Below are 10,218 nucleotides of genomic sequence, written 5' to 3' on the forward strand. Positions count from 1 at the left end.
AGATTAAGTTTTGTTCTTTCCCACAGAGACTAGTTTAATTCAGAATGTGCACTTATGCAACAATGTATGATTATTATTCACTTCTAAGACAAGTATCAAATTGAGTTTGATTATCTATAAGTAAATATGCTAGAATAAATTAACTAAGAGATTAAAATCAAGTTACTTATGTGAAATAAAACATGGGATTCTAACTTCATTAAATACTTCTTTCAGAGTTTATGCCTTTAATCATAGTATGTGATGGTTATGATAACTAATCAGACAACACGAAATTAGTACACATTATCTTTCAATATACGTATACCTTCCTTGTAATAACCCCAATTTTTGGAAATTTTTGAAACCTTGATGAATAGTAACTTTTGCTGACTATGCTGATTTAGGAAAATCATCAGACAACGCTATATATGAGTACTGTTATGGAAATTCTAAAATCGTATTAGTATTCCATAAAGTAAATAAGTGTATGTAAAGATCGTCAGAATCAAAATTCGAACACTTTGATTTTTCCCAAAAATCCACCAGATACCGAAAGAATTGAGTATAAGGCAACATGATTAAAAGGATTTAAATTCAAGGATTATAAGAGAGGATCATAAAAGGAATATAAAATATTGAGAAAGGTTTAGGGGAACCCAAGTAATAAGATCCCGGATATGATCCCTCAAACGACGAACGAAAATGAAAGTTAAGCGAACCGTATAACAGATAAGCGGTCATTATCCAAGTAATTAAGCTTTAATCAAAGAGGTTAGTGGATGATGATGTCATCACACCACAAGGAGAAGACATGTGTTAAAAAGATGACACAAGCATGATGACATAAGCATGACAAGGGGTTTGGTTTTGTTGGTTGATTATGGGCCATGTAAAATTTACCATGGTAAAAAGCTAAAGGATTTGCCAAGGTAAAAGAAAGATAAGCAACCAAAATAAATCATAAAACACAAAAAATTAGAAGTTGACTTTTGCTTCCAAGAACAAAAGCTCTCGGCCAAAACAATACCAGCAACTTCAAACTGCCATATCTCCTTCGATGCTTACTCGAATGTTGTGTTCTATAGCTCGTTGGAAAGGTATTGGGATGGCATACAACTCTTGTTCACAAGTCTCGTCCAAATAATCATGGTAAGACCCTCATTTTTACAGTTCTTTCAATCGGACTTTTAGAAACTTCAAAACCTAACTTTGTATTCTTGATTTCTTTGGAAAGATCAAGCTTGTAGAAGGTTATATTAAGGCTCCCTAAGGCTTCCTAGCAACTTAACACCTACCAAGGAAGGTATAAACTTCAAACCCTAGCCTTTACTTTATTTGTTAGTAAGTTTAATGATTGGTTTTGTGAAATGAGAAGCATGGATTGTGATTATTAGTACTTTGGTTTGATTTGGAAGTGTTTTGGTAATTAAAACTTGATTATAGTTCATAGGTCTTGATTGTGGTTGTTTGAGTTGAAAAACTTGGAGGTTATGGACTGATATGGTATGGTTTAGGGAGAAACCAACAACCAAAGTGCCTGCTAGCCAACAATGCAATGAAATAACCATCCCTTCCTATTTGTTTGTCAATATGTATGGACTTGGATCATTGAAGTTTTGTTGTATTGATGGTTATGAGTTGGTTGGTGGTTAATTGGAGTGGTATGAACATGGGTAATCGCGTAAACATAGCCGTCGTAATGCCCGTTTTCATTCAACTGCTTGTTTTAGTGTTCGGGATAGAAAGCCAACTTACTAATCTGTAACTTTGCCATGTTTAGCTAGATCGTGTCTTAAGCTTCGTTTTGATATGTCGTTCTCTTAGATCCGATTTACGGTTTAGGAGAAATGGTCATTTTAACTTACGGCATTTTACGAACGAACCTTTACCCCTCGCTTAACTTTGAGACCTTGTTTAATGCCCTTAAGAGACTAATTGGATTATGAAACAATTATGTAAGGGGGGTTAGGCAGTTGGTAGAGTATTCGCGAAAGAGTCGCCTTAAAATTCATAACGGTTAATTTATTAAAATTGGTGGAGCCGAGGGTACTCGAGCGATTAACGCAAATCGTTAAGCATGGAAGCGACCGTAAGCGACCGTTAGGGTATGAGTGAGTTTTGACTAGTTTCTTAAGCGACCGTGATCTAATTACGGATTATGTTGTTGTTCATAGGTTACGGGACCCACTCTAAGCTTAAGTCTATCCCGGAACACTCAGGCAAGTTTTCTACCCGTATAACTATTGTTGTGATGTATATATGTATATGCATTATCTTGTGATAAGTGCATGATTGTTATTAGCAAAACTTGTGTTATATTGGAGCATATTGATATGATAAATATACGTGCCTGTTTCGGAATCTTGATATCTCATTTTGATTCAATTGATTATAAACTGCATAATACATATGCTAGAGATAAGTAGTACTTGCGTATACCCTTAGTATAGAGGACCCAGAGTTGAACATTTTTCTAAACGGGGAGGCGATGTTCCCGAGTATATCTTATATATATATAAATAGTTTTCAAAACTATTAATCGAATAATACTTATTCGATAGTTTTATATTATAAATGAATATTATTTTGAATATTCATTCGAGAACTTATGACTCCGCTTATTTTATTTAATGAATATTATTTTGAATATTCATTCGAGGACTTATGACTCCGCTTATTGTATTAAATAATATTCTTTATTGTATTAAAGAATAATGTTTCGATATTTTCCAAGTATTCGGAAAATAATTGATACTATCAAATCATTCTTACTTTAAATATTTCCAGAGATTATTTTCAAACTTTATCAAAACTATTTTTGGAAGGTTAGAGCAGATCCCAAAACTCGTTTTCAAATTTAAGATCTTCCTTTTGAAGGGGATTTTAATAATCCCTCAAAAATCTGAGGGATCCGGCTCCGTGATGTATTTTTATATTCGCAACAAGGTTGTTGTTTTGATAAAAGAGTTTTTGATTACTTACCCAACACTCGGGATGTAAAATTCTTGGAATAAGTTAATCCATTAACAGGCATCGCCAGGGAAATATCGGTGAGTGTTCCTTTCCAACTAGATATGACTTCTTGGTGGACCCGTATCAACAAGTTTCTACTTGGGGAAAGGGGAGTCGATCTTTACGTTTCAGAGTCATGGATTTCATCTGAACTAGGAGTGGCGTAAGTGGCCGAGTGGCGCCGGCCCAGCCTTATTTATTGGCCCAAATGGCCCGGAAGTTCCGCTAAGATGGTCCATTCCTTAGGAGTCCAGTGTTCGGTTGACAAGTAAATCCGACTATTCTCCTCTACATGTAGAAAATGGTGGGGTTGTACTACTGCGACTGATCATCGTGAGTGGTCTTCCTGGCACGACAAACTCCCGTAATGAGTTCATCATCCAGTTGGATATTTCTGCAATACTACCCAGAGCACTTCGATAGAAAGGCTACGGTTGGGCGATTGTTGAGTGTTGGCAGGGTCGAGTTTTCAAAATGACGTTTTCATCAAATGAAGTATCTCGTAACTTCATTTCCTTTTGATGATATTTCAAAGATTGATTTTATACAAGTTATGTCTTATAACTTTATCTGTGGGATGAACTATTTATACCTTGAACTATGGTAGTTCAAGTAGTATTCGAAAAAGATATAAGTACATTGGAGTATCTCATAACTTCATCTTTTCAACTTATATCTAGTTAATGATTATCTTATGCATGACAAAGATTTTCAGAAAAATGTTGAGACAAGGTTAGATTTATGAGATCACCTTGCAACGATATTTTTATACAGTTATAAACTGGAACTCTGTGTATATTATACATGTCAGAGAATTTCAAAGATTTTGAAAAGTATATATGTGTATATATACTGAATATTTTGTGACTTCGTCGCATTAAGATATCAAACTTGGTTCATTTCCTCTTGACCAAGACTTTCATGAGTACTATGAGAATGCTCATATATTATAAATTATTATACATGTTATTTTGGTGGGCTTGTTGCTCACCCTTGCTTTCTTCTTTCATCACACAACAACATATATACAAGATGAACAAGATCAAGCTCCCAATTCGCGAGCGGATAGGAAACGTTCCGCAGTTTCGTGTAGGCGTTGATATCGTTGTAGCTGAGGTAGGAACTACCAATAGGCTAGGTTTTCAACTATTGACGTACCAGACTTATGTATATTATGAATTGTAATAATGGCAAAGAATATGTAAATTTATTCAGAAACCCTTTTGAGGTGTAATGACTTAGAATTGTGGAATAAAATGACTTGTGTTATTTTTTGTATTCATCTCTGAGACTATAACTTGTGGTGTGTGTGTGTGTGTATTGTGGGGTCACAGTATGCAGTAATTGGTGGTTTATTAAGGTTAAGTGTTATTAAGGGAAATGGAACTCGTGACAATCCGGATCCCCGACCGCGGATTTTGGGGTTTTACATTCCTACTCAACATCTATAAATTAGATAGAAGCTAGCAGACACCAAATATGTTTAGACCCTATATGTCTATAAGATTTGAAAACATAACGATTTAAGAGCAAGTTATCCATTGGGAACATAGGGCAGTGTAAGATGGTTAAAATTACACTACGAATCATGCATGTTAAAATATCCATAAAACTATGCTAGCATGGAAAGTTCTAAACCTCTATATCCACTTTCGCATTCAATAGAGATTAACAATACAACTTAGATGTTAGCTACGCATCCAAGAAGATTAAGCACAACCATACAAGGAAATCAATAATTCATCACACACTGAAAACTTTAAGGCAATCAACTACTAAACTCCATACATAAATCCGTTAGAATCCCATGATAACGATTAGTTCATAATCTAACGGCTCATCATAATGGGTTCCAATAAAAACATTATAGTAAAAAGGTTATGAATACTACAAGAGAATATTAAAGTATTAAGGTTTAGAAAACAAATCTGAAACGAGCATCCAAAGTATCGCCTGATTAGAAGAATGCAAAAATAAGATGTAGAACTAGATCTTCTTCTTCTTAGCCGTCTTGTGCTCTCTGCTTTTGGTTTTCCCCAGAGTTACATCCTCTTTCTGATTGATATCTTTTTATATTTATACGTTCCAGGTTAACTTGACCGTACAAAACTTCTAAAACAGAATTAAAATAGGATTTTCTATTGCACAGACTAGTGCGGGCGTGCCTGGACACAACACGGGCACGCTAACCTTCTGTTCAAGCAGCGCGGGCGCGCCAAGTTTGAGGGCGGCCGCACTTGCCTTCTGTCAAAAATAATTCGCTTTCTTTATTTCTCGCTCCGCTCCTCTGGCAAGCTTTCTCCCTTGATTTCTTGATCTTATTCCATCATAGAAGCATAGAAAAGTCCATTCCTGCCTCTAGTTATAGCTCGACAAAGACTCAACAAAAATGCATCAAAAACACCACATACTTGAGGTCAAGTCATCAACTTAAGCGGATATGAAGCGTTCTAAATGGATATAAAATCCACTTATCATTTAGTAGCCACATTTACTAGCTGAGTTAAACTGAGTTTTTGGTTTCCAGTTGTTGCTATTTGAGGATTTTCCCTTGTTCTTGAAAAACCTTGGCTTTTTAACCCTGATGTTAGATAATTTTCTAGCCAGGTAAGCCATTGATTGATCCATCTCATCTAGCTCATCAAGGGTGTAGTATTCATCTTCCTCCAACTCTAAAATAACTTGTTTCTGAGGTCCCTTGCTCTTTTGTTCAACAGCTTGAATGACTGGAACTTGAGCATCTTGTTCATCTTCACTTGCTTCATTACCATTGACCACTAAGGCACTAGATCCATCAACCACATATCCTTGGTTTGACTTCAATGACTTCCTTTGTAACATCTCAAGCTCATATGTTTTCAAGATCCCATACAAGACTTCCAGTGTCATTTTACTCAAGTCTCTTCCTTCTCTAATAGCTAATATCTTCTGTTCAAGATGGTCAGGAAGGGCTAGCAAAAACTTTAGGTTAACCTCCTCAGTTTCATAATATTTATCATGATATTTCAAGTCATTTATCAATTTGTTGAATTTTTCAAAAACTTCAGTAATTCCTTCTTTAGGCTTGGCCGGAAACCCTCATACTGAGACACCAGTATTCTCCTTTGATTAGATCTTACTTCCTCTGTACCCTCACACAGAATTTCAATCTTCTCCCAAATCTCTTTGGTTGTGTCATAATTGACAATATTGTTGTACATAACATTGTCAAGTGACTCTATCACTATTAGTTGCAGGCCATTATCCAAAGAAACCTTTTCATTTTCAGGCTCTGTGTATTTTGAGGGGTCTTTAGGGGCAAAATGTGCTGGAATGACCATGTTTCCATCAGTAGATTCATCAACCCTTTCTATGGGGATAAAAGGGTCATTCTTGAGAATCTGGATGTACATAGGGTTGGACATCCTTATGAACAACATCATCTTTTTCTTCCAAAGTGTATAGTTGATTTTATCAAAGGCTGGTATCTTGTACTGCTTATCTTTTATGCACTCATTCTTCCAAGATCTTTATCTGTTTACTTTCAGATTTTGCTCTGATACCACTTGTTAGATATTGAATGCAACACATAAGGGGGTGAATGTGTTTCTTGGATTTTTAGCCTTTTTAAACTTGTTTGAATTATAGGTGAACAAAGCAATTAAGATATTGTAGAGATAATGTGTTTACAAAAATAATCAACAAGCACAGTATTTTCAAAACTCACTTAATTTGTATTAATTAAGTTGGTCTTGCTATAAATTCTGATTCTTAAGAAAATAAGAACTCAGCTTCTATCTTGAGAGAATACAAGAAAATTTAGATCTATTTTGTTACTTGTGAACTAAGGACCTGTGCATGCTTTATAGACTAGCAGCACGAGTTTTCAAGACTTGCACTAAAATGTACTAAACTACTTTCTAAAGCAACATTTTTCTATTTCCATTTCTAGCTTATCAAATCTGTGTAAAATCGTGCAGGTCTGTGACCACCCTTTGTCCAGTTATCTTGGCCCTTGATCTTGTATTCTTCCAGCTACTTTGTAGACTTTTCAATCTAGTGAAAAGATCGTTTGTTGACTGATAATCTTGAATCTTGAACTTGTCTGCATTCTGTATGTGAGAAGTATGTCGAGATCTCCAGTTTGTTCTATAGAGAAGTAAAAATCTTGATAAGTATAATGATTTATCGAGATCACTGAGTTCTCAATAGTATACTTGACTTGACGAGGTCTCGAGATCCTTAATGTGAAATGATTTGTCGATATGTCTGAGATCTCTACATGCAGAAATGACTTGTCGATATCTCTGAGATCTCTATATACACATTTTGACTTGTCGATATCTCTGAGATCTCTATATGAGAAATTGATTTGTAGATATCTCTAATTCTTCACATCCTCATTTGACTTGTCAATATCTCAGTTCTCTTCATCTTCATCTGACTTGTCGATATCTCTGAGACTTCTCTATAAGTCATTTTGGACTTCTTGATAAGTCACTCTGGACTTTTCGAATGACTTCTCGATATAACTTGATCTGTGACTTGTCAATATCTTGACTTAAAATATTTTTCGTAGAACAGCTTTATTCAACTCAAAGCTTCTACATCTTTTCTCTGAGGCATGATCATGGCTTGATCTTCTTCCAGACTTTATTTCTTAGCTTGAAAATGTTCACAGAAAAAATCCCTCAGTCTAATCTTCTTACCAGTTGTACAGGCTCAAGAAATACAATACAGAATACAGATTTAGACTATCATACAGCTTAATCTTATGGTTATCAATGTGACTTAGTCTTGTTATTGTACATGCATATCTTGCATAACACTTTTCCATCCTAATATAGGTAGGCCTCAAGTAGGGGTCAAATTTCTTGATGGTTCTATAAGCATGTACGGAGAGTTTGTAGAGAAATTTTCTTAAAAAGTGGCAAAGTGTGTAGAGATTATGGGTGCATTGGAGCAACTCAATGATCCCTAATGTGAGCTTGTGTTACTTAGAGTTTGTATGAGATTAAGTAAAGTCTATTATGCTTTGCGCACCTTCCCATCACAACTTTTTGCAGAAGTTTCTGTTTAGTTTGATACCGTTTTGGGAAAAATACTTGACAATATTGTAATGTCGAAAGGGCCTGGATTTAGCGACTTTTAATGTAGATTAACGATTTTGCCTATTTGTTTAGGTGGTCTTGGTGTGTATACCACAGGTGATGTTAGACTTTTTGTATTTGTATCTTCTCGAATGCAATTTATTGACTTGCAGGATTATATTTTATGAGGATGTGAGGTGATTTCAATAAAAAATTATTTTACTTTTGAATTAGAATCGCTGCAAACCGTTCTCTCTAGTGTGAATTTCGTTAAATTTTCTACTAAAGGGTTTGTCCCTTCAAAACTAATGCGCTATTTGCCAGACCTTTACTTTAGTGGTATTTGTGAGAATCTACCTAATAAATTTAATTTTTTTAAGAGATAAATAATAGTTTTCGAATGAGAGCCACACATACTCAGGATTTTCTATTGGGAGTCCCATGGAGCGATTAGGACAACGTATGACGTTAATGGAATATAATATGATATTGCAGTACATACTCATAATTTCTTTATTTTTAAATAATGTTCGGTATTTTTTGTGCACGTGTTGGATATTTATATTTGGAGAGCATAATTTTCATTATAAAAAATAACTGGGTTTCAAATATCGACATGACTTGGTAAAATATGTGATATGTTACGGTGGGCTGGGATTCGAGCTAAAAAGGAGGCACATGTTAACTTTCTTACTCCTTCAAGAAAAAGTATATCAACTCTTAGAGAAGCCGATATGTTAGTTTACAGTTGAAATGGAGGAAAACATACTTGTGTTGAACTGACGGGAGTTTCTCATTTGAGTGAATTTGGAAATGGATAGTTTGTAGTTGATCATGCGGATACAAAGGCAGCTGGGATAAATGTACGTAAACATGATTATACATACAAAAATAATCACATGTTCATGCCATTAGAGTTTGAAACATTTGGACTCCTGACTTTTGATGTTGTTGAGTTTCCTAGGAGGGATGTGACGCCCTCCATACCCGGGGTCTAGATTTGGGGGTCACTCGCCAATAAACCAAAATAAAATAATCACAGCGGAATAATATAATAAATACGACCCCTTTACCTGCACTGGATCGATCACATGTTATAGTATGGAACAGGCACTACTACAAATCAAGTGTTATTACAAACCATAGTCTAATTAGTTTTACAACTTATTCAAATTTTATTACAAACCTCTAGACTAATTAAGTATCCCAAACTGTCTACCTGGAAACACACCAACTATTTACAAACACATAACCTCTGGTCAGACCTGGAACTTAAGCTTGCCCTGGCCTAGCTGAAAGAATCAAGATAAGAAACAAGTATGAGCGAAAGAAATGCTCAGCAAGTAGTAAATAGCTTATGATTTGGAATAACAACAATATATCTGATGAACAAAACCAACTACAATAACTGAACAGTATCAAAACTGATATAAATTTGATAATAAACAACATTTGCAATATATTATGTTTTGGGATTGGAATCCTCGAACGACGGTGTGTTGCCGCCGGTGATCAGCCGCGGAGCAACACCGGTATGCCGAAGCATATCCAACTAAACAAAAGGTACCCAAGGCACATATTGGCCTAGCAAGGTGTTATATCCTGTATAACACATAGCTCACACTGGACCGCCGCCACGGCCTCTTACGCAACCATCCAACCCATAAAACCCTTTTCCGTCAAAGGAGTCGAATCAAATGACATCCTTAACCACATAACTCCCCATTTCTCATGGTCCAGAGTTTTCTCAACAACCAATGGCGAAATAACCAGAACAATTATTTATTCGCTAGTCTCAATTCAAAGCTTCACTGTATCGAGTAATTTATAGCGAAATGTAAAAATATTTAACTATTCTGAACTTAGAATAGTAGAGAAATTGAAAGGATAAATTCAGAGTCAATAACACTTGAATGGTATGTGAATATATAAATATTTGCATAATAAGATTCAAAATAAACGTCACTGGAACAATAAGTGAAGTTAGGGTTACTTGCCTGGTATGCTCAATAACCTCTTACTTTAACTCTGTTTCTAACTGCTGGCTACTATCTCCGTCTAACACTTGACTGCGCTCCTTGCTACTCAATTCTATAAACAAAAGGACTATCTTAATTGACAGAACTAAACTCAATCGACGTAACTATACGTTTTG

The sequence above is a fragment of the Apium graveolens genome, chromosome 5 (assembly GCF_009905375.1).
Source record: "Apium graveolens cultivar Ventura chromosome 5, ASM990537v1, whole genome shotgun sequence".
Taxonomy (NCBI): Eukaryota; Viridiplantae; Streptophyta; class Magnoliopsida; order Apiales; family Apiaceae; genus Apium; species Apium graveolens.